Below are 21,674 nucleotides of genomic sequence, written 5' to 3' on the forward strand. Positions count from 1 at the left end.
GAGGCTTTAATCAATAGTTACTCTTCCATCCTCGGAATATACCTTTCAACCGAATACCTCACTCCACTGTCCTTGAGCCACTGCTGTACTGCATATTTAATTTATCTAAAAGCTACATGGCTGTAGGGAATTCATGCTTCAGCTCTTTAATACGTCTTCCTTTAAAAAAATTCCAATTAGATATTTTTGTAAACATGATAGTTAAGCCAGTTTTCATTTGATGGCTAGCCTTTTTTTAGAATGTCACAATTACATGTGAATGTTTTTCCAAAGACATTCAACACACACCCCAAAATATGTGTAATCTATGTCAGATAATCACTGCTTAATAGACTTTTTCTGTAATTTCCTGCATGTTATACAGTGGTGAAATTTGATTTATCATACAAATGGCATTTTTAGATTGCTCTTTTTTAACAAAAACCTCTTACGACAGCCCACAAGTTAACAAACCTGATTCCACATCTCTCAGCTGGAATTAAATCTGCAGCATAGTTTAGAGTGGGATGGCATTTCCGTGAAGCCCTTAATCTCTTAAATACAGATAATAGCTGCAGCTTGTGTTATTTGCTTCACCCGCCTTATCTACACATGCAAATATTTGTAAGCACAAAGTTCAAACTGGCTCTACCCTTCACTACTTAACTATTTAGGAGTTATCAGTTGAGGTTTACCATGTCCTGAATACAGTTCAGACCCCGATATCCTGCACATTGGATTGTGATCCTTTGCCATTTATCCTGTGCTATTTTAAATATACTGTAGGTATCACAAGAATAAAAACTGTCTCCCTTCAGGCCTCAGCTTCTGCAGAGATGCCGGGCTCATGTCGGAGAGAATGAGAGAATGTGAACAGAATGCAGCATCCTGGGGAATTACTTCCCTCAGGAAGTGTAACATGCTCAACACAGACATCTTCCTGCTGTTAATCAAAGGGCTCCAATGCAATATGGTTTTGCAAGTTTTTAACATCAATATGGTCTATTAAATGGGATTCTGACACAGCAGGGAGGGCTACACAAACAGGCATATGCATTTAGAATAGCAAAAACATAGGTGCTGCATGTTCCAAGGAAGTAGAAGCTAATGAACTAAAAATTATTAAAGGTGAATATACTTAAGAGTGTCAGCATTTATTTATATATATCTCCCCACATTTATTGGGAAAAAACAAAGAGATTACACTAATATAAATACAATAGCATCTTTTGTGTACCTGTACCAGGCTTTGTTTTATGTAAAAGTTAGTAGCCATTGCCTTTTTTGAAAAGTTAAACATAAGATCAGTCAAGAAATCCAGTCCCCAAACTGTTTTTCAAAGTTATTAGAATAGAAAATACTAATATAATGACTTCATAGCTAAATAACATTTTAATGAACCAGCCAGCATCTAATAATTTGTTTGCAGCTGACCGCGCTGCACATGCATACACTAAATGACGAATCATTATTTTACACATATTTTATTTATTTAAATTGCAACTCTTATGTGTATTTAACTTTATTAAGCTTAAACGTGACCGGCATGCATCATTACGTCATGATCGCCTCCCCCTCACATACCATTTTTTTGTGTGCCCTCAAACAAAGTTGAGCGTTAGTCTCTGCAACTGACAAGTAGCTGAGTTTTTACTGGAAATGCATCATTATTTCAGCAATGACACGAGCCGGAGACAGCAGAGCGCTTCCGCTCCCAAAAAAGCCAGCTTGAGCAGAGCACATTTAAATTCAACTCCATGTCCTCATTAACATCAATATGTCATATTGTACTACTGAACTGTACCATTTTTGGGAATACAATCTAGTACACATACAGAATCACAGCTTGTCATAATGCATAATTATGGGAATACACATTTGGTACATATTATATACCAGATGTGCGTTAAATCACTTTTCAGAGGTAGAAGAATAGTGGAGGGTGTGGACCATCTGCCTCATCATCTTCATTCAGATGCGTGAATCAAAGAGACAGATATGAGGAGTCTCAGTGAGGACATTTCTGAGCCCAGCAAAGACACAACACACATTACAAAATAATAGATTGTTAAAACGATGAATGGATGCATGGTGAAGGGTGTACAAAGAAATGAAAAATAAAGAACACTTAACATATATTACAGGTTTATAACACACACACACACACACACACACACACACACACATCACTGCAGCAAAACATTTTTTATGTTGCTTGAAATCTAAACTTAGCATTCAAATAACATTCGATAAATATTTATAAAGAACCAATTTTGAAGGCAAATCTGCTGAATGAAAAAAATATTTTTCAGTAGGAAACAGATTTTTTTTACATTTCTGTCACCAAGATGATGCTAACTCCTGGATTTTGTTTTCTGCCACATCACAGGCAGTGATCTTTCTGGCTGAAAGGCAGGGGCAATATTGCCTGGCATGATTGATACAAGCCAGGATGCTCCTGCTTTTCCTTCCATTTATCCTCCCCCCTCTTACCTCTGCCTGCAATGCTACCTTTGATTCAGCTCCAAGACATGAAAGACACCATTGGTCCTCTGCTCTGGCTCGTAATTGAACAATTTAACACATAGTGATTGCACCTGTGAGTAGCCAGTGCAGGTGCAGTCAACTGGTAATTAGAAGTTTGCATGTCGGACAGCTGCGCCCTCCAAGTGGACTCGAGAGATTTCACTTACGAGAGGAGAAATGTTATTGCGTAATAGAACAACTTAAACCGCATCCAGTGATTCAAAACATGAAGGAGTTGTTGTTTTTATACATACATACATAATACTGAGAAGTAGTGTTTTGTAATGGATACATGTCCAGCTTGTTTTCAGATGTGAATCAGTGTGTGTTGACTTTCTTTTTGTGTGTGTGTGTGTTTTGGCTTTACCCTTTAATTTCCTGTTCTGTCTTTTCTCCAAGATGATAAGGTCACAAAGCTGATCGCTCTTATGTTTTTTGAATGTATAGACAAAATAAAGCTTATTAGAGGATCATGTTACAGTTCAGCTCAGCAAAATTAAAATAGCACTTATGATGTTATGTAATTTAGAAAGATGCATGCAGTTTATACCTTATTTGATAACCACCCTGCCATCTCCCAGGCCTTCACCTGACCTATGATGTCCAATTGTAATAGTTATTTGCAATATATCCTGCCATAGCCTGTAGTTGTACACAGTATTTTTCATTCTGAGTTCAACTGTGCAGGCCCTGATTGCCGATAAGACTCTATTAATAATCAGCAAACATAAAGAACTGCCAGATAATGTTTTGCAATTCTTTCTAGTAGTTACATGGCAATGAATTAGTTAGAAATCGTGTGTGTATGAATTTAAAGTTTTTATTATAAGTGACAAGTTCAAATGGAAATGGAGTCTAGCATTCAGTTTTCACAGAGATTTATCACTCTAATGGGTTCTGTGACTCCGCCACATGAGATATATATATATACTGAAAGTCATCCTGCCAGTTATTGAGTCATGAGCAGATTAGTGGGTAAAGCTTCTCAGACATAATGTAAATTATTTATAAATGGTTTAGTTTAAACTCTACACTACAGTATCTGATCTTACATTCCAGAAATGTGACATGGGCCCATGATAATATACAGTACTGTATGTAAGTCAAATGTTGTTAAGATGATAACAGTCCATTATATTATAAGCAATCCATCAACCCTGAAAAATGACTCATAGAGGGATGGACCGGGTGCATGAATGGATCGAGTGATGGATGGACAGAGACTTAATACAGAATTATAACACCAACACTCGAATTAATCACGATTTTACTTATATTACCTCAGTAGAATCTAAATAACAACCCCAGAGGTCATGGTTGAAAGCACGTTATCATGACCTACTGTAAGTTGTGTTTTACTGTTAGTCAACATCTGCGCAGTAATTATGACAGAGCGTTTGGTGTCATACAAAGGTCACGGTGGATGGATGTGGACGTCAGCAGGGATGCCGTTTGTTTCCCCTGTCAAACCCATAGCTGTTGCTTGTTTACCAATTTTAACCCAAAACATGATTTGTGTCTTCAGCTAACCAAGTTTCTGAATCGTGCCTAATCCAAACCTTGACCTTTCCAGAACCGTAACCACCTATTTTTTTTTCTGTTACCATGGCAACAAAGGAGAGCCTTTTGCATACACAGTTGGAGAAGACATGTTCAACTGAAGGTCGAAAAATGTGCAAATGCTTTGACTGAAGCAACAACTTCATCAATGGCACTGATACTTGAGCTGATCAGTATCAAATAGCAGACAGCCACAGTTAGCCACTTGACGCTGAGGACAACGTGGAGCAGCTGAGGACGTAGATTCTTCTCAGGGGCTAATGCAGAACAAAACTAGCTGTCATTTTCTGTGTACGGTATACTACACATTCCCATTCACTTCAGTGGTCACTTTCTACCATCCATTATTAAGTACCTTTTCATTTGCCTCCACTACCTTCTCTGTGGATTTTAGATGGCACACTGCTCCTGGGCATATTTCACATAAGACCAAGCGCTCAGTGTTTTCCCCCAGTGTTTCCCATCTGCTTGCAACACCTTGACTTGGGTTTGACTTCCATTAAATTATTTCTTTTCCCTAGACATCAATTGTATGTCACTCTCATTCTCAAACCTGTCCATCTTCTTGACTTCTCCCCCGCCCTATTTGATCTAAGACAGAGCCCTGGTCCATTAACGCTCAGATGCCGTCCCTCTAATCTACCTCAGCAAATGTTTCAGATGCCACTTCTCCTGGAGTGAAGCAATTGCATGTCACTTTGCCAGTTTAAGAGATGAACAGCAATTTGATAGTTCAAAAACACACTTTGGATGAATCTGCTAGAGGCTTATGCGTCAACAGGTGTTATTCTGGTCTCATTCTTACACCGACTTCTTCAGCTTTCCTCTGAGAGAAAGGTGAAATTCCCACTGGGATCTAGGGGAAGCAGCGGAAAGAAAGACGCTCAATTAGCACCCGCAGCTACACTTCAGCCAGTTTAAATTCATTTAAGATCCTTTTATAAAGCACACAAAGACCATGCTTAAAAGAAAAAAGAAACATTTTAATTGGAATTTTATCATGCTGACTTTCTAATTCCTTTTTGTCCACAGCCCACTGATATCTTTCTGTCCCTGACTGTGAAATGTTTGTCTTTGGGCTAATCTGTTTCATTTTGAATTTATATTATTCATGCCTTCCCACCGCTACCTTCTTACATTTGTCAAAGCTTTTTTTCCAATATCAATTTTACCACTTGCTCTAATATCCATTATTAATCCTTGGCATGTTGCTCGAAACCTCCGAGGTGCTGACACATGACTGTGACAGGAGGAGTTCTAACTCTGTCTTGTTTTTACTTCCTCCAACGAGCTGCCTTCATGTAGTCGTTTCTGTAAAAAGGCATTTATGTTCCTCACTTTGTTGGCACAGAACAAGCATGTTCCATTGACGCATGATATGTACAGTAACTACAGCTACATAGAGTAGAAAAGTGAGAATACTGAATGCATTTTTAATGCTGTCTGGCCTGTAGGAATACTGGATTGATGGTGCTTTTATGGTAAAACATAGCAATTATTACTGAAAAAGGAGTATAGCAAACGGAGAGTATGCAACTGAAGTGAGGACAAATGATATAATTGTAATAATGGAATTAAAAGAGAACATTAAAACAAGAAAAATGTGGTCTAATATGTATGAATTTTAAATCAACATAAAATATATTCCTATAAAAATGTAAATAAAACAACTGTACCTGCTGTGACCTGGTTCATGAACTCAACCAGAGACAGAGGTGATGTTCCTACAATTACAAACAACAAACCGGGGTTTTTGTGGTGTTCAGCTAAAGCACTGACAGGTCACAAAGGTCCATGCAGAAAATTGGGTGAAATCGCAAAGTTAACTTTGCAACTGTGATGTCTGAACTATGGCAAAGGTTAAATGCCTGTTTTGCTGAATGGTGCTTTGAAAGAGTATAATGAGGGGGAAAATCATTTTTAGCCAGTGAACTTCAGCTTCATCTGGAAACAATGTGCAGATTGATGTGCACAGTCTCTCATGTGTTGTTAATTGGTGAGCAGTGTCTCTCATGGGGGTACACAGGCAAATGCCATATTATAATTTATTCAGAAGACCTGGACCTAGTATCCTATTAACCATGAGTAAAGTTTTGTGTAAGTGGCACTGAAGGAGTCTAGTATCTAAACTGCAAGCAGCGATAACTGAGATTACATAGGTTTCTGTACTTTTTCTTTTAGACATGAGTTATTGGTCAGTGTTAAACCAATCACAGTCACATGGAAATCAAATTTTAAAAAAATCCTCTTGTAAAAACTGCTGTTCAAATATGACTAAACTTTCTATATTTAATTCGAAGTTGTGACATGTGACAGTTCCTCACAATTTATGGGACGTGTACTTTGATGAAGATTTAAGCAACCAGCTGCCCTAGTTCTGTTCCTTTCTGTCTCCTGTCATTCATTTTGTTTTCAGTAATATCCTTATCGGAAAGAAGAAGAAGCACTAAGGGAGAAGAAACAGGTTTGGAGGAAAGACTAATGGATCACCATGCAAGGATTTTGTGGTCATAAAGGCTTCATTATGCACCCTCGCGCACATTATCCGAACAAATCACATAAGCTCAACTAAATAGAAAATGTAAAAAGGTTTTGAACAATTAAATGTCTGAGAGGTAGACAGTGGGGAGCAAATAGATCCACTCTGAAAAAGATGGTCAGTTTTAGCATATGATACATGAAAACATTATTGAAAGCAATTGACAAATAAAGTCAAATTCATATATTTAAATGATGCAAACTCAATAAGGCACTTTACATCGTAAGGCTTATAACCTTACAGAATATAACAATTTAACTATATAGAATAAGTTTCATGTGAAGTTTTGAGGATGGGCTCCATCACCGGATTTACAGGTGGAGGTGAATGAAATGTCTTTGAAATTGGGAAGAACACAACTAGCATTAATATATTGGGCCAACTTATGGGGCCATAATCAAAATCATTAGACTAAGTTTGTAATACTGTCAAGAGAAGAAAAAAGGACAGATAGTATGTTTTGATTAGACAATAGAGAACAAGGGAACTAATTTAGGCATTGGTGATGAAGTATTGTCTGTAAGTCCCACTGTGTCATTTTCTATTGTCCCACCATGGATCCTAAAAGGAATAATGGTCGATATGAACCTATTAGTGAAAAGAAAAGATTATAATGATAAAAACAAAGATATTAAACACATAGCAGGAAATTATAATGAAAATATTAAAGTGAAACAGGAAATGACAGACTGGGGAAAAGATTTATTATCAGTCCAGAGCATTTAAGATAATGTGTCAGTCCACAGAGGAAAACAGAAGAAGACTTTTAGTTTGTTAACAACTATCAAAAACATGCAATCAGATCCGAGGAGATCGCAATTGATATTATCCATATAGTGTTCAGATGTAGGAAGGAAGGAAAAACAACTAAATGAATTTGAATAGTGGGAAATAAGCTAGCAACAAAAAAAAAAAAAATGACAGAATACATATGACAGTAAGTTATAGCAAAGCTGAGATTAAAAGTATGATCAAATCAGAAATGAAGAGGAAATGGCAACAAGAGTGGAATAAAGAAAGTAGGGGCTAATGCTATTATACCATCCAAAGGAAAGCAGAGGATATAAGAGGACAAAATGGAAATAGGGTGGAGGAGGATATGATTTCTAGGATGGGGTTTGGTCACACTGGTTTGAATAGCACAATGAAAATAATGAACGTGATATTAGAAAGTGTGAATATTGCGAGATGCCAGAACCACAGAGCATGTGTTTTTACAATGGTCCAAATACTGAGAATGGTGACAGATCATTAAGGAATTCTGGTAACACGAATAAAATACCATTCGATTTAAAAAGGATTATGGAGAATGTTCAGGGGACATAGTGTGCAGAGTCATAGTCAAGTTTTTGAGGAATTTATTGGTTGGACACTTGTATTGCTACTTATTTGATCCACACTTCAATCCAGGCGGTGGTGGTAATGCACCTAAAGGCTGTTTGTCATCCACCAATAAACAACATCAGAAGAAGCAGCTTTAACTCCAGACTATAAACCAGTTTATGCAAACCAGTGGGTGACGTCAACGTCTAACTATTTCCACTTCTTAACTAACTGCTATCTATGAGTGGAAACCTTGTTAAAGCTTTAATCACACCACAACATGAATCTAATTATTCTCAGCAATCAGGCTGCATAGTGCATGTTTCACTAGGTTTCAGTTTAAATGTATTGATCTATGGTAATTCTTTTTTTTTTAACCTTTCCTGAAATGCAGCCTTCTCTGCTGTTGAATAGAGAGTTTACCCTGAACAATAGTCGTGCTGCTTGTTATGCACATGCTATTTACACTTATCTGTCAGCTTGGCAGGCAGTCTTTTTGTTTCAGGTGCTGTTGTAAACATACAACATATATACTCTGTTGAGCAGGAGGCAAGATGAGCCCTGCTGCCTTTTCTTGTTGGAACAATCCACTCTGATGTTCTTATGATTACCTCCATCACCTCCATAAAAAAGGCCATTATCATCGTCTTTTGATGCTGAAGTGAGTTCCACTGTAGAAATGTCATTTAGTACATTCTGCAGAGCACAGAATTTCACATGGTCACCTGTTTGTATGGTTTATATGTGTAAGAATTAAAAGACTATTGAATTGATTTGATGCAATAATGGGCATTGCCCTTGAAGACACCAGACCACATTTTGTATGCAGAGATGCACTTCACCTCAGCGAGTCCAATTAAGCGCATGTAGTTATAGATGCTAAATCTATAATTGTAGTATTCAGCAGTCACAGGTGACTTGCTAATCAGTTTTTGTGCCTTGAAGAGACCACATGTCAGTCAGATTCTTTTCTGAATTAAATTAAACAGAGGTGAGTAATGTGGGGTAAATCTGAGGAACACTCTGTATGTTGACTTTGTGCATATGCCAAAGGCTTGTTGTGTATTTCCTGTGCATAATAAATAAACATGGAGTCAAGTAAAAAAAAAAAAATAGGTGCTGACTGCTTCTATAATGTCTTTAATATGTGTTCTTCAAATCTGTTCCAGTGTTGGATGCAGGGAGATGTTACATTATTTTATAATTGCATCTGGTTTGCATTTAGCTCAAAGTCAAACATAGCAAAAATCACACAAATACACTGTAGCTCTGTAGATTTGTGAGCTGTCATTCAGCCGAGTTGGACACATCAATCGCTAAATGGTCTCACTTCTCACACACTGGGCAAATGTTCAGACATCTCCACGGAGTGGTTTGGTCCACAGTCGACTTTGATCGGCAATGATCTTCCCCACCCAAAGTGAGAAAGCTAGAATAAGTCTCTCCACATGAACTCATTGAAACTGTGCACTCAGACAAAGTTTCCACTGCCTCCTATTCAGATGCTTGGTGGCAGCACAATGGATCCAGACGAGGTATCATCACAGAGGTCAGCAAGTTAATTTCTGTTGAAACTTTCTATTTGTTTTTAACATATTTATCCAGTTTTCAAATCTTTGAGGGTATAAAATTCACCCAGAGGCCAGTCATTCAACAGTGCCTGCATATTAAAAGAGGACATTTTGAGATGAAACACGAGGCACAGTGACACTTCTTAAAAAATGTATGTGGATAAGAAATCAATAGCAGTTAATGAGATGTTTACCTTTGGGCAATTGCTGGAACCGTTTGAATCCTGTTTGGTTGTCTATCTGATGTCATTATACAGCCAGCTCATTACCATCTATCCCATTCTATGGTCGTACCCCAAAAGATAGAGGAAATTAGCATAATGAAATTCTCTGTAATAACTGACTGACTCGATGTTTATAAACACAGGTCCTCACTGGTACTACAGTTTATGTGCAGAGATGATATTGTCTAAAAATACTGGAAACAGGATGAAATTACATTCAAACCTAAGATGAGAAACTTAAAAACTTGTATTTTCACTTCTCTGTCAGCTCCACACATGATTACTGTGTTAATGGAATCCCTGTATCGAAGGTAGCGGCAGTGAATATGATCCAGAATAAGGATGTCTCCGGTCATTCATGCTCCAAACTGTACAGCACAGGAAGCATCCACTTTGGAGGGAAGTCTTAAAACCAGGAATTTAAAAAGAAAACATACTATATTCACCCAATGTGTATAGGAATCTCTGCTTAATTTAAAATGTAAATTGCTGACATTGTGAGGTATTAATGTATTTCCTTTGATTTGACAAATTTGATGTGGGGATTAGGGAGACACTTCAGGGATGTTTGTCCCTTGTTGGCATTTTGTTATCAGTTGATGAAAGGACCCCGTGCTCCTGTCAGATAAAGAATGAAGCTGAATATCCCTCTTTTAGAGGAACGGAGCAGGAGATGCTTGCTGGGTACAGACGGGATGCTGGTTTCTATCTTGTGAAAATCCTCATTTTTAGATTCATTTACTTCAGTTAAAGGGTTTAATGTTCCTCTGGGAACATGAGCAAAATCCGTAATTTCTGAAATGAGACATGGAGGGAAAAAGATAGATGTTGGACAATGTAAACTCCGGTTGCTTTTCTGAATGGCTTTAATTCATTAGTCTGGTTAGCTTTATCTTATCTGCACATGGTCTTTCAACTTTTTAAATGTGTTTTTATTATGATGTTTGATTCTGTGGTGCTTTTCCATATATCCAATACAATGATCCCCCAGGGGAGACAATAAAACTAAGCATGAACTTGATGCTGTAGAGTTCACCAGTGCGAACGAAAGAAAGTTAAAAGGTAGTTTTCAGGACGTTAGTGGATTTCTGAGTGAAAGATTGGCTGGTGCCATCACAATCCCAGGAGAAACGTCCTGTTTTATTAGATGCTGGTTTACGATCCATCCAATTATCTCCCCTTTCAAATGAGATCGCCAGGGGGCAATCACCTCTGACCAGATATAATCAGTTTGCATGCTTCAGTTCTGCAATAATGAGAAGTCATGCTGAGCAATCAACATTTTGACAAATGAAGAGTCGACAGAAGACTAAAAGCTGAGGCCTAAGGCTCACTGATCTGAATGAGCAAGTGTTCCTGGAACATCACCGTTAATTTGCGCTGATCTGTCGTGTAGGCTAATGCTGCTTTGTTTACTACACATAGTGAATTTCAGATGACAATACAGCACCTGCAGCTGAGCCACTCATCAGGAGTATTCTGATGTATGACAGAGCACCCGGTGCAGCCACTTCAGACGACACTAAGCCGATTAGCTCTCCTTTTTGGCCACATGCATTTCATTTGGGATTCAACAAGAATACAAAGAAATATAAGTAGGTTTAATAATGTGCTATGTTTACTACGTTTATTATTATTCTTCCTGGCAGATCCTCTTAAGGTCCATCAGATGAAATGGGAAACGAATATGAACTGCCATCTCCGGGTCTCTGTACAGATGTTCTGTGGTGGTTGAATGTGAGCTTTGCTTGGGACACTCAAGGACAGTCAGAGATTTGTCCTGAAGTTGTCTTGGCTGTCAAGTTGTTGCTGTGCCGAAATAAGGACCATCACCTCAATCTCAGGTCTCTTGCTTGAACACAAGGTTTTCTTCAAGGACTTCTCGGTATTTGTCTGCATTTATTCATTCATCACTCATTTACCGGTCTCCTTGTCACTGCTGCTCTGACGCCTTGTCAGTTACTTTAGGATAAGGTCCTAGAGGTTCCAGACATCTTCCAATTCACAATTACTGATGCTGGTACTCTCCTTGGACACTCAAAGCTACCAGCTTAAGTCACTGTATATTGATAAAGGTCCACTGAATAATACTGTTACTGTAAACTGGGCCTCTCATGATGTAGCAAAATGACCTTCCAGTGACACAGTCTGCCGTGCACTGTACTTGACCTTTTGTTTCAATTGTGCCATTAGGGCTGCAAATCTGGTGTGTTGGTGTGCAGAGTGTCCAGTCTTTGTTGAAATCAATAAAACTTCCGGTCAACTTTTCCATTAATACACAATTTTGCATGTGCACATTGTGTTTGACATTTTTTTAAGTCCTATTACCGAACCAAGGACCTGACATGAAATCTCAATGACAGCAGTTTACATGACAATAACACTACCTCTCCTGTCCCATTGTGAACTAAAACGGAGTGATTATCAATTACGTGATATTTCCATTAATTCTGCCACTTGTGTTTTATGACGCCTTTTTCCTGATGTTGTTACTGAAGAACCTCTCATGCATCTGTTTTGCACCCCTGAATTCATCCTTGCTGCTGATGAAGTGGCTTTTTAGAGCTTGTGTTACAAATAATGTCCAAAGAGAAATGCCATGTGCTACGACTCCGTACACTATGAAACAAGTGGATTAATCTGCATTTGATATTAAACATATGACTATATAACTTTTCCACACCCCATCTTCAGGCCCCCGCCCTGCGTGTTTTCCAGCTATCCCTGCCCTACCCACTCCTGATAACCTGGATCAGGTGTGTGTTAATCAGAAGATGGAAAATATCAATTTACTTTGTCGTCCCCTACATCTGAGATGGTATCTTCCAGGTTGAGACTCACTTAATCAGCATGTAAGCACTGGCATTTTGAACATGCTAGCACAATAACATATTTAACATTTATTATACACTATGTGTTGTGCAACTGGAAAAGACCAAAAAGAATCCAAATAATTCTACTAAAATCTACCATATGATGTTTTTTGTGTGTACAAATATCTGAGTTACCTCTATTTTGCGTTCAAGGAATGTGGCTGAATGGTGAATCAGATCTCCAGAGAGGCTAGAACTGACGTAAATGTAAGTGATCCCCTGCAGTTTCACCAAGAGAATTGCTGTTTATGTATTTGTCCTCCAGAGGCTGTGGTACTGCGAGGAATATCCCTGCTGCACATCAGAGGAAATGTGACTTTTGTTTTTGACCGTACATTCATGAAAGTGTGCGTGCCTAATTGGGGTAATGTGTGAAGCAAGGAAAAAATTAATCTGTTCCGCTGAGCTGTACAGTTCTTTAGGTATGGCAAAAAAATGGATTAGCATATGCAGATCATTCAGTGATCACAGGCAGATTGGTCTCGACGCACAGACAGAAGTTGACAGGGGGTTTGATGGAGTAAGATATATTTCAAATAGTGCAATGAATCGAAGGTAAACTGCAATAAACTACAGGGTCTGTGGGAAATTTTATTTTAAACTATCTAGAACAGAGAAGGAAGGAGAAGGAGAATGCTGGATTAACAACAGGAGACTGTTTAAGACATCCAGCATTAGGGCTCTGGGTCCTGAACCAGCCTCTAGATCACATCACATGATGCAACAGACATTACTTTGAGCGCTGGAATTTGCTGAAAAAAAAACAAAAAGCTGGATGCAAACCATATCACAATTCACCCCCCCTTCCAAATACATTCATACATATCTATACACAGTGATGGCAGGTTATTATTTTATACCCTTTGGAGTCTTCGACACGCACTGAGTCGCAGAGTTCACTGCAATAGCACCTCTGATCTAAGACAGCCTGTTGAATAAACATTTTCACTTCAAATATTTAGGCCCATGTTAAAAGCTGAGGCATTAAAACTTGAAATGTTTGCATCATTTCCATTTTGGAAGTCAGAATGAATAGCATTTGGAAGACAAAGGCAAGCTGTTTATCTGTTGCTACCTGTCTCTGGATATTTGTGTGTGTATGAGGGGAGGGGGTTGTGCTGGGGTGTTGGAGCTGTTGGAGCTTCACATCAGCGATACGCCTTCATGGCTTGTGACAAGAAGCATACAATAGAATGGATGTACTGTATCTCCGAAGGCATATTTCATTTGTCAGAAGAGAGTGATTTAATTTGTTATGATATTATAGGCACAGACATCCAGAGCCCCCACTTAAGCCTCAGATAAATCCTTCACCCAAAGTTTAAATGAATTCTTGATGGGATTTGGATTAATAGCTGTACCTGTGTGTTTTGTGAAGATCCGTTCTCACACGTGTTTATAACAAATACTTTGTTTCTGATTTCTACAAATAAAGAAGGAGAGTAAAACTGTTAAACTAACCTTTGCTTTAAACGGGTAAGTCAACTGATATTTGTTCATGACAACGGTCCAGAAAAAGTAAAGATGGAGAGAGAATTAGCAAAAGCAGAGAGATGGGTCTCAAATGTGTGCAGCTGCTGGGAGACAACAGAAGTGAACAGAGGCAGGAAGAAAGACATTAGACACAGAGACTTGCACAAATGAACAAAAACAAGATCACTTCAAACTGTTAAATATGTAATATAAAGTGTGCAAAATGCATAATACATGTTGTGAAAGTCATGGCAAACAACGTATGTGCAACATTTGTAAGTAGTGAGGAATATTTATGAGAAGATGATCCATTATTGCCCTCTGCTGGTCACCAGCCTCATCTTTGGTGATAGGCAACCTGTTATAAATTCATCACATAGTATATTTGTTTTGTTTCTACAGTCAAAATAATGATAACGATCAGATTTTACTTCTATTTTATTTACTTCTATGTATTATTGTTTTTATGTGTACCCTAATTTATTTAGCGTGTTCTAAATGATTTCCTTCATGAATTTCGCTCATTATATATTCTCATTGTGTTGTTACCTTTATAATACTAACAAAATAATAGTACATTATATTAGCATTGTTTTTAATCAGTCTTGAGGTGTTCACAAGTCCAGCAGCTTTGTCCTTGCATGTTTTCAACCTTTTCCTCACATTCTACATGATAGAAGTGAAGGAAGCACAGGAGACATAAAATAGTAATGAAAAACAGACCTGATCATTAATGTGGCTTGTCCTATACATTATAATTTGTTATTTTATTAAAAGTCTGGTTTATTATATTAAATGTTTCTTTTTTTGAAAATCAAAATTTAGCATGTAATTAATGGTAAAATAAAGAATATATATATATATATATGCTAAATATTGTTGTAGTGTTATTGTTATTATAATATTTAGCATTTAGCAATAATAGTGTGCAACAATACTAACATGGCTACTAGTGATGGAGGACAGTTGCTACTTGCTACTATATCTTTTACATGTTTCCAGTCTTCACAGCATCAGCGGGGGAATAGATTTTTGTCTTCCCTATTCCACCACTCCAGTTATTTATTTCATGTTCTCTTATTTCCAGACTTTTGTCTCGTTATAACTTAGCAGCTTGAAAGCTGAGGGATTCTGAATCTGTGCGGACGGACTGGAGTCGAGTGAAATCAATTTCACAGCAAGTCGATAGACAACGATACTGTAGGAACGATTCAACTCAGCTTCTTGTTCCAAAATAAACTCGAACAGAGGGCTGTGCAGAGATGGGCGATTAGATAATCTATTTTCCTCTGCGGAGCTGGTTATTGTATAATTTTACAACAATGTAGTGTAAATACTGTTTAGAATGGATCTACTGTGCTGTAATGTGATTAGGGGTGAAAAAGTCCAAATGTCAGGAAAGGGTGAGATAGAGTCAGGCTTGCTTGCCCATAAAATATATTAGAAACTTAGTGAGTCTAGTTCTGGGTATGTTCTGTTTATGTTATCTGCAAGTCATTAGCAGAATGATTGAAAGTATTCATATAGAATTTCTTTCTAATGAAATGATTCCCTGGTGTTCGTGACAGCAGTAATTAAAGTGTTCCTAGCACAGGTAATTGGTGGTATTTATAAGAAGCATAACATATTGTCAGCTTGCTGAAACATTAAGAGATAATTAAACCAACATACTGAAACCAAACATGGCAGAGGAACAAATATTTTCTGTTTCTTATGGATCTAAAAATGAAGCAGGCACCTTCACTAACAGCCTATTGATCACACCTCCTATTTAGTGTTCACTAGAGGGCATCGTGAGGTTAGGAGATGAGATTCACAACAGTGACCCAGACGTTCAAGTGCAGATCCATTGTCTCATGTTGCAGCAGCGCATTGTATATGTTGTACCTCAGAATACAGTGGGATTGAGACAGTTTTGTGATTTCTACTGTATGTCTAGCCACACTGAAGAAATTCCTGTTGGGAAATGTCCATGGACATGTTTGGAAGTCAAATGCTATCACAAAGTATAATGCAAGGGAAGTTCAAGCACTCTGCTATTTAAAGTTTTTGCAACACTGTAAACAATAAGACTATTCAGGGGAAATTGTTTGGGGCAATATGTTGACTTCAGAGTTGATATGAGTCAATTTGACCTGTGTCACGTGGAGTGAGTAGTACATGTGACTTCAGTAATACTGTATCCCAACAGCCCCAACTGTATCCCAACAGACCCCACCTTGTTGCTATAAATGGCTCCATGGACTCCAATGTCATTGCCATATGGTGGGGCATGCGCCATTTCAGAAGGAAGGAACTGTACATTTCCTTCAGGCTGCAAAAAAAAAAGAAAAAACTTCTGTGCTTCACCTCTGGTAGCTTTGTAATTTGACTCACTTTGCTTTTTATCACACCAAATTATGAATATACATATGGGCAAAGAGAGATGAAAGTCAGGATACAACATACAGCCCACAGCAACTCTTACAAGAGATCAGCAGGGCACGGTGCAAAGCGTCTCCCAGCTCTTGTACTCACAGATAATGATACTACCCACCGCCCACTAAAAGCATGAGAAAGGCCTTGGTATTACCACCAGATATAAATAAACTATGTTTCAAGCTTTATTCAGAAAAAAAGACAGATTTGTACGTTGCATCTGTCCACCTTAGAGAGATGTTCAGAGTTGGAAAACTAATATTTAACAAAGTTTGGACTGATAGAGGTATCGCTGGAGTCATAAATAAACTAGTTTCTTCTATGTGTGATGGGCTTGTACTTATGACCAAGCCATGATAGGTCCACAAAGTTTTAGTAACAGTCTAAATACAATATGTAAAACATAATTGGTCCAAATGTATCTTATCAAGAATGTTTTCTGCAAACTTGCAATGTCAACTTCTCTTGTATTATCTTTTTCTGTCTTCTGAAGTGTGGTCTCATTTTTCATCCTCCATGGGGAATAGGAAATATCTTGATTGCCTAATTTTTGCAAATGTTTTTCATCAGATATTATAAATGTAAACGCTTCAATCACTGCAGATATGCTGCCAGTCTTGTCATTGAAAAAAATCCCCTCAGCAGTAGACAACTAGCAGAACACTGCCTTTGTTTTTTCAAACCCTGAGCCTGCTCTCTGCTGCATACAACTTTCATGCTTATCATATACTGAAAACAACAAGACGGTGATGACTGAGCTTCTCCATTTTACTTTACACACAGATAAATAATACTCACATGCAATGCACACTGACAGAACAGATTCCACCAGCGTGAAGTTTGTGTTTGACTTGATGGGCCTCCATGTATGCAAGGTATGCCCTAATGCCAGCAAAGATAAAATTATCTCTACATGGAGCTGACTGTCATGATGGTATGTAAAAGTATGTAATTACACTTAATGGCTGTAGAGATTGTCAGATATGAAATGGGGGGGAGCATTTAGACAAAGATCACAAGGATGAGTTTCTCCCTGAAATCACAGATCTACAAACCCTAGCTCCTCTGTCCCTATTGCATGTAATCTAGTAGATATTTATTTCTTATTTTGCCTTAGGTGGATCGGAGAAGAGGGGTAGACAGGAAACACAGGGGCTAGAGAGGGGGTATGATGGCAACAGAGATTCCCAGCTGGACTCAAACTGGGTATGCTGCAGTTATGTAGCATGTGTTGCAACCATTCAGCTACCAGGGCACAGCAAGCATAGATTTTAATAGTGGTTTTTCTCCCATTCTAACCCATCTTACAATGGCAGGATACCGAGCTGAAACAACACACAGCCCACACCTTCCTTATTTTGAGTTCAGCGGAGTGTAAGCCTAATATTTGTGTAAGTGCTTCTGTCAACAGTGACATTTCCTGTCCTCTCATTTGACTTTCCCTAAATAATCTTCATCAAGGCAAATTTGTAGCCAAATCCCAACTGTGTTGTAATTTCCCTCGAAATCACTCGGTATCAGAAAGAATTCTTTGAATCAGGGCCAGCTCAGAAAGGAGTAGTTAATGAAGACTAAAATGTTAGTTAATGCCTGCTTTTGTGTGCGTGTGTGTATGTGTTTCGCAAGTTGATGAGATTAGCTCAGACTTGTTCTCCACTAATTATATAAAGTCTAAAAATGCTTTTTTTATTTCATTGGTGGCCACTAACAACATATTATTTTAGTCAAAATGAACCATTCTCAGTTGGTCTGGTTACTAAAGCTTTCTGAGGTGTGAAGCCCAGTGCACTGTGGGTAGAGATCAGTTCCTCTTTGTGAAAATACCCATATTATCTGATGTGTAGAGATCGTTTGGAGACTGTTATTGCTTGCTCTGAGCAATATTATTGAACATGAGGGTATTTTATCTTTCGCCTGAGCCTAAGTCTGCAGTATGTGAGAGAATGTTTGACTGCGTTTCTTTGTTTATTAGACTTAAATATGCTAAACATTCAAATTCTCACGAAGTATTACATGAATTTAGCAGAATAAGGTGATTTTTCTTCCCTTGCAAAAAATGACTAAAAGAAGTTGAGCTTTAGCACCAGAATATAAATGATATACATAAAATTATACAAGTGACAAATAGACATGCATACCAGTGGATGGATTTCCAAGCTGCCCGTCGAGACAGGATGCAACCAACATATCAGATTTCCCCAAAAGAAAGCAACCAGTACAATTTGGAAGGCACGTTTTGCACTTGGCAAAAGACTGTCACAGAGATTGGCCTCATGCCTTGACGGGCTGGGATTTGCAGAAGTCATCTGTTCTGCTGCAATAAATGTTCCGTGGTAAAGGAAATGTTTGAGAAAACCTGCCACTGCTACACATGTATGCATGCAAGTATGTGCCTAATGTATCAGGAGCGTTCAGGATTCAGCTTTTGCTATTTTGTGATGTTCTTACAACCAAGAGCTTGATTTCTAGACCTTTTGTACCAACAGGAACTAAAGCAAGTTCCCATTTAGTGACTAAATGACCGGGGTGTTGGTCTAACAAATGCTAATTTGTTCCTTGCACATACAGTAAATGGGAGATGCATCATGTGAGTCAGAATGGCTCACTCTGCCTTCTTCTTGGTGACCTTTTCGTTTCGTAGCAGACACTCATTAACAAAATATGACAGGGAAATTACTGTATTTTAGCCTCCTAGAAAGGAGTGTCCTTGCCACATCATGTGTGCTGACTAACAGGATTTCAGTGCTGAGCAGCCGGTTTGTTTTAGTCATAGTGCTGTGCTGGATGTATCAGCGGTGTCTGAAACTACAATTGAGGAGTGGATTGAAAACTCGGTGTGTTTTTTGGTGCTCAGTGGTGAAAGTTTATGCACTAGATTTAGGCTTTGTTTCTGTTCACATCCTGAATCTGAGCTGCCGCGGTAACTGCCTCTTGGCAGTGCGCTCTCATTAACATATACATCTGAATCAGCCTTCTGCACACACATTTGATCCTTTCTCAACTAAGGGGCCTTATACCCAAGTTGCCTCAATAGCCTTTATTCCTCACTATAGGGGGTTTGGTAGGAAACCACATTAAAAACGGTAGCATATCCTTTCATTGCTGTGGCTCAGGAGAAAGAACCAGCATCCCCTGAATGGTTTGAATAAAAAAAGTAGAACTGACCTTTTTAAATACCAGGGATTTTGTAATTACTCTCTGTGATATTTATATTCTGACCTGCTTTCATTCTAAGAGGTAGAGGTGGACTGAAGCAGTCAGAGTATTTTATGTCCATTGCTGTTGCAGTTTTATAACCTTTCTGCAACCTGAAATTAGCACATCTCATTTGCCAAATTGGTGCTGTGATTACACGAGGGGCTTTACATCTGATGAGGTTGAGCTGCATCAAATGCTCTCAGCATAATGGCTTGACAACTGGCCCCTTACGACCTCATTTCACCCAGGAGCAGAGACAAAGCGATATTTGTTTACCTGAAGAAAGAGGTATGGCGTGAGACTCTCCTACTGCCATGTTTCTACGTTATGGTGGAACAACATGCTCTCATTGACTGACCAATAGTAATAGTGTTAAAACCAAGAGTAAAGTCACATGTTTCTTGTTTAATGTCCTTGTAGAAGACATTTAAATTAACCAACAGTATTGTTCTTTTATTTTAGGGTAGAGTTTTTCTCAGTACAATGAATACAATGAATTCTTATAAACTAAACTAGAGTTATTGTATTGCTATTGTATGCCTCTATTCAGTTTCAAGGAGTTCCTGTGACATTACCTTGACATGTGACATTGAACTTCCAAAGTTTAATCAGTTCATCCTTGTGACTTTAAGACTATGTAGACTTACAGATGTTGGCTTGAGTGTAAACAACCAGATAGGAAGCAGAGAGGGGGTGTCCAGATAGTAGGTTTAGTGGATACTAAATGTTTAACCATGGTTTTAGGTCAAATAAATTCTGTTCAACATCACACAGATCACTGTAACTAAGTTACTGTAGTAACCTTACCCACTAGTTATCCTCAACAAATCCTAAGATAGTGTTTCCTCTCCACCTGCCAAGTACAAAGAAGCTGTTTGACGCAATGTTTAATTTCTTGCAATTCATTTTAAATTACATCAGAGTGCCTTCATCTCAGCTTGTTACATGTATAACCTACCATTACAATTATAGACTGATCATTTCTATGTCAGTGGGCAAACATACAAAATCAGCAGGGGATCAAACACTTTTATTCCTCACTGTAAGTGGTGGTTAAAAGTATCTTGTGATAATATAAACACCTAAGGTGCAGTGCTGAGAATTAAAAAAAGCACATCCTCTGTTTTTCTACCAAGCTGGCATAGTGTGTTTTTTGGCACTGCCGTTTGCCAGTGGAAATGAAAGGACAGGCCTCTTGCTATGCAGCTACACAACTCAGCTGTTAAACAGACTGGAGGGATGGTCACTTAGAGCAAGATAATAATACAATGAAAAAATAAGATTGATATAAAATGGGCAAATGATTTTTTTGTTATTTACGTCTCCGTAAACAACATGTGCATGAATAAATAAATAAATAAATAAAATTCAAGATGCTTTGTGGAGTCACAATTTCCTCTTTGGCCTCAGGATACATTTAATCTATAATTTATTCTACGTCAGCAGTTTAATAATCTCCCAGGTTTCTCGGTTTGTTTCCTGTTCATCAAAATAGTGGATATTCCTTGAAAGCACAAAAATTACCTTGAGCCACCCATGAGCATTATTTTCTTTCTGCTGACCAATGCAGCCTCTTCTCACTAGAGGGACTAACACACAATGCAGGGAAGCAGCTCCCAGATTATTTCCTTCCCTTGATAAGGCAGCAGCTACTACAGAATAGGAGACAGGAGAATCCTTTTTGCACCCTGGGGACCAGCACTATGTGAGAAGATCCTGTGCCTTTGGAGAAACACCTGCCCCAATGCCACCCATGCACTTCCTAGCCTGCTCCTGATTATCAGCCAGTAGCATTTTTAGACCATTATTAGAGGACGTCAAGGACAAGTCAATTTCATCTCAGCACATTACACAATAATTTTTACTATTCATTTTCATTCATTGACATTTTTTTCCAGAAATAATTAAATTAGAGTTAAATTAGTTGAAAAAGCCCGGAGAAGGAGAGAGGGCAGGATATATCCTCGCAAACCTTCCCATGTGCTTATAT

This window comes from Anabas testudineus, chromosome 17, assembly GCF_900324465.2.
Source record: "Anabas testudineus chromosome 17, fAnaTes1.2, whole genome shotgun sequence".
Classification (NCBI taxonomy): Eukaryota; Metazoa; Chordata; class Actinopteri; order Anabantiformes; family Anabantidae; genus Anabas; species Anabas testudineus.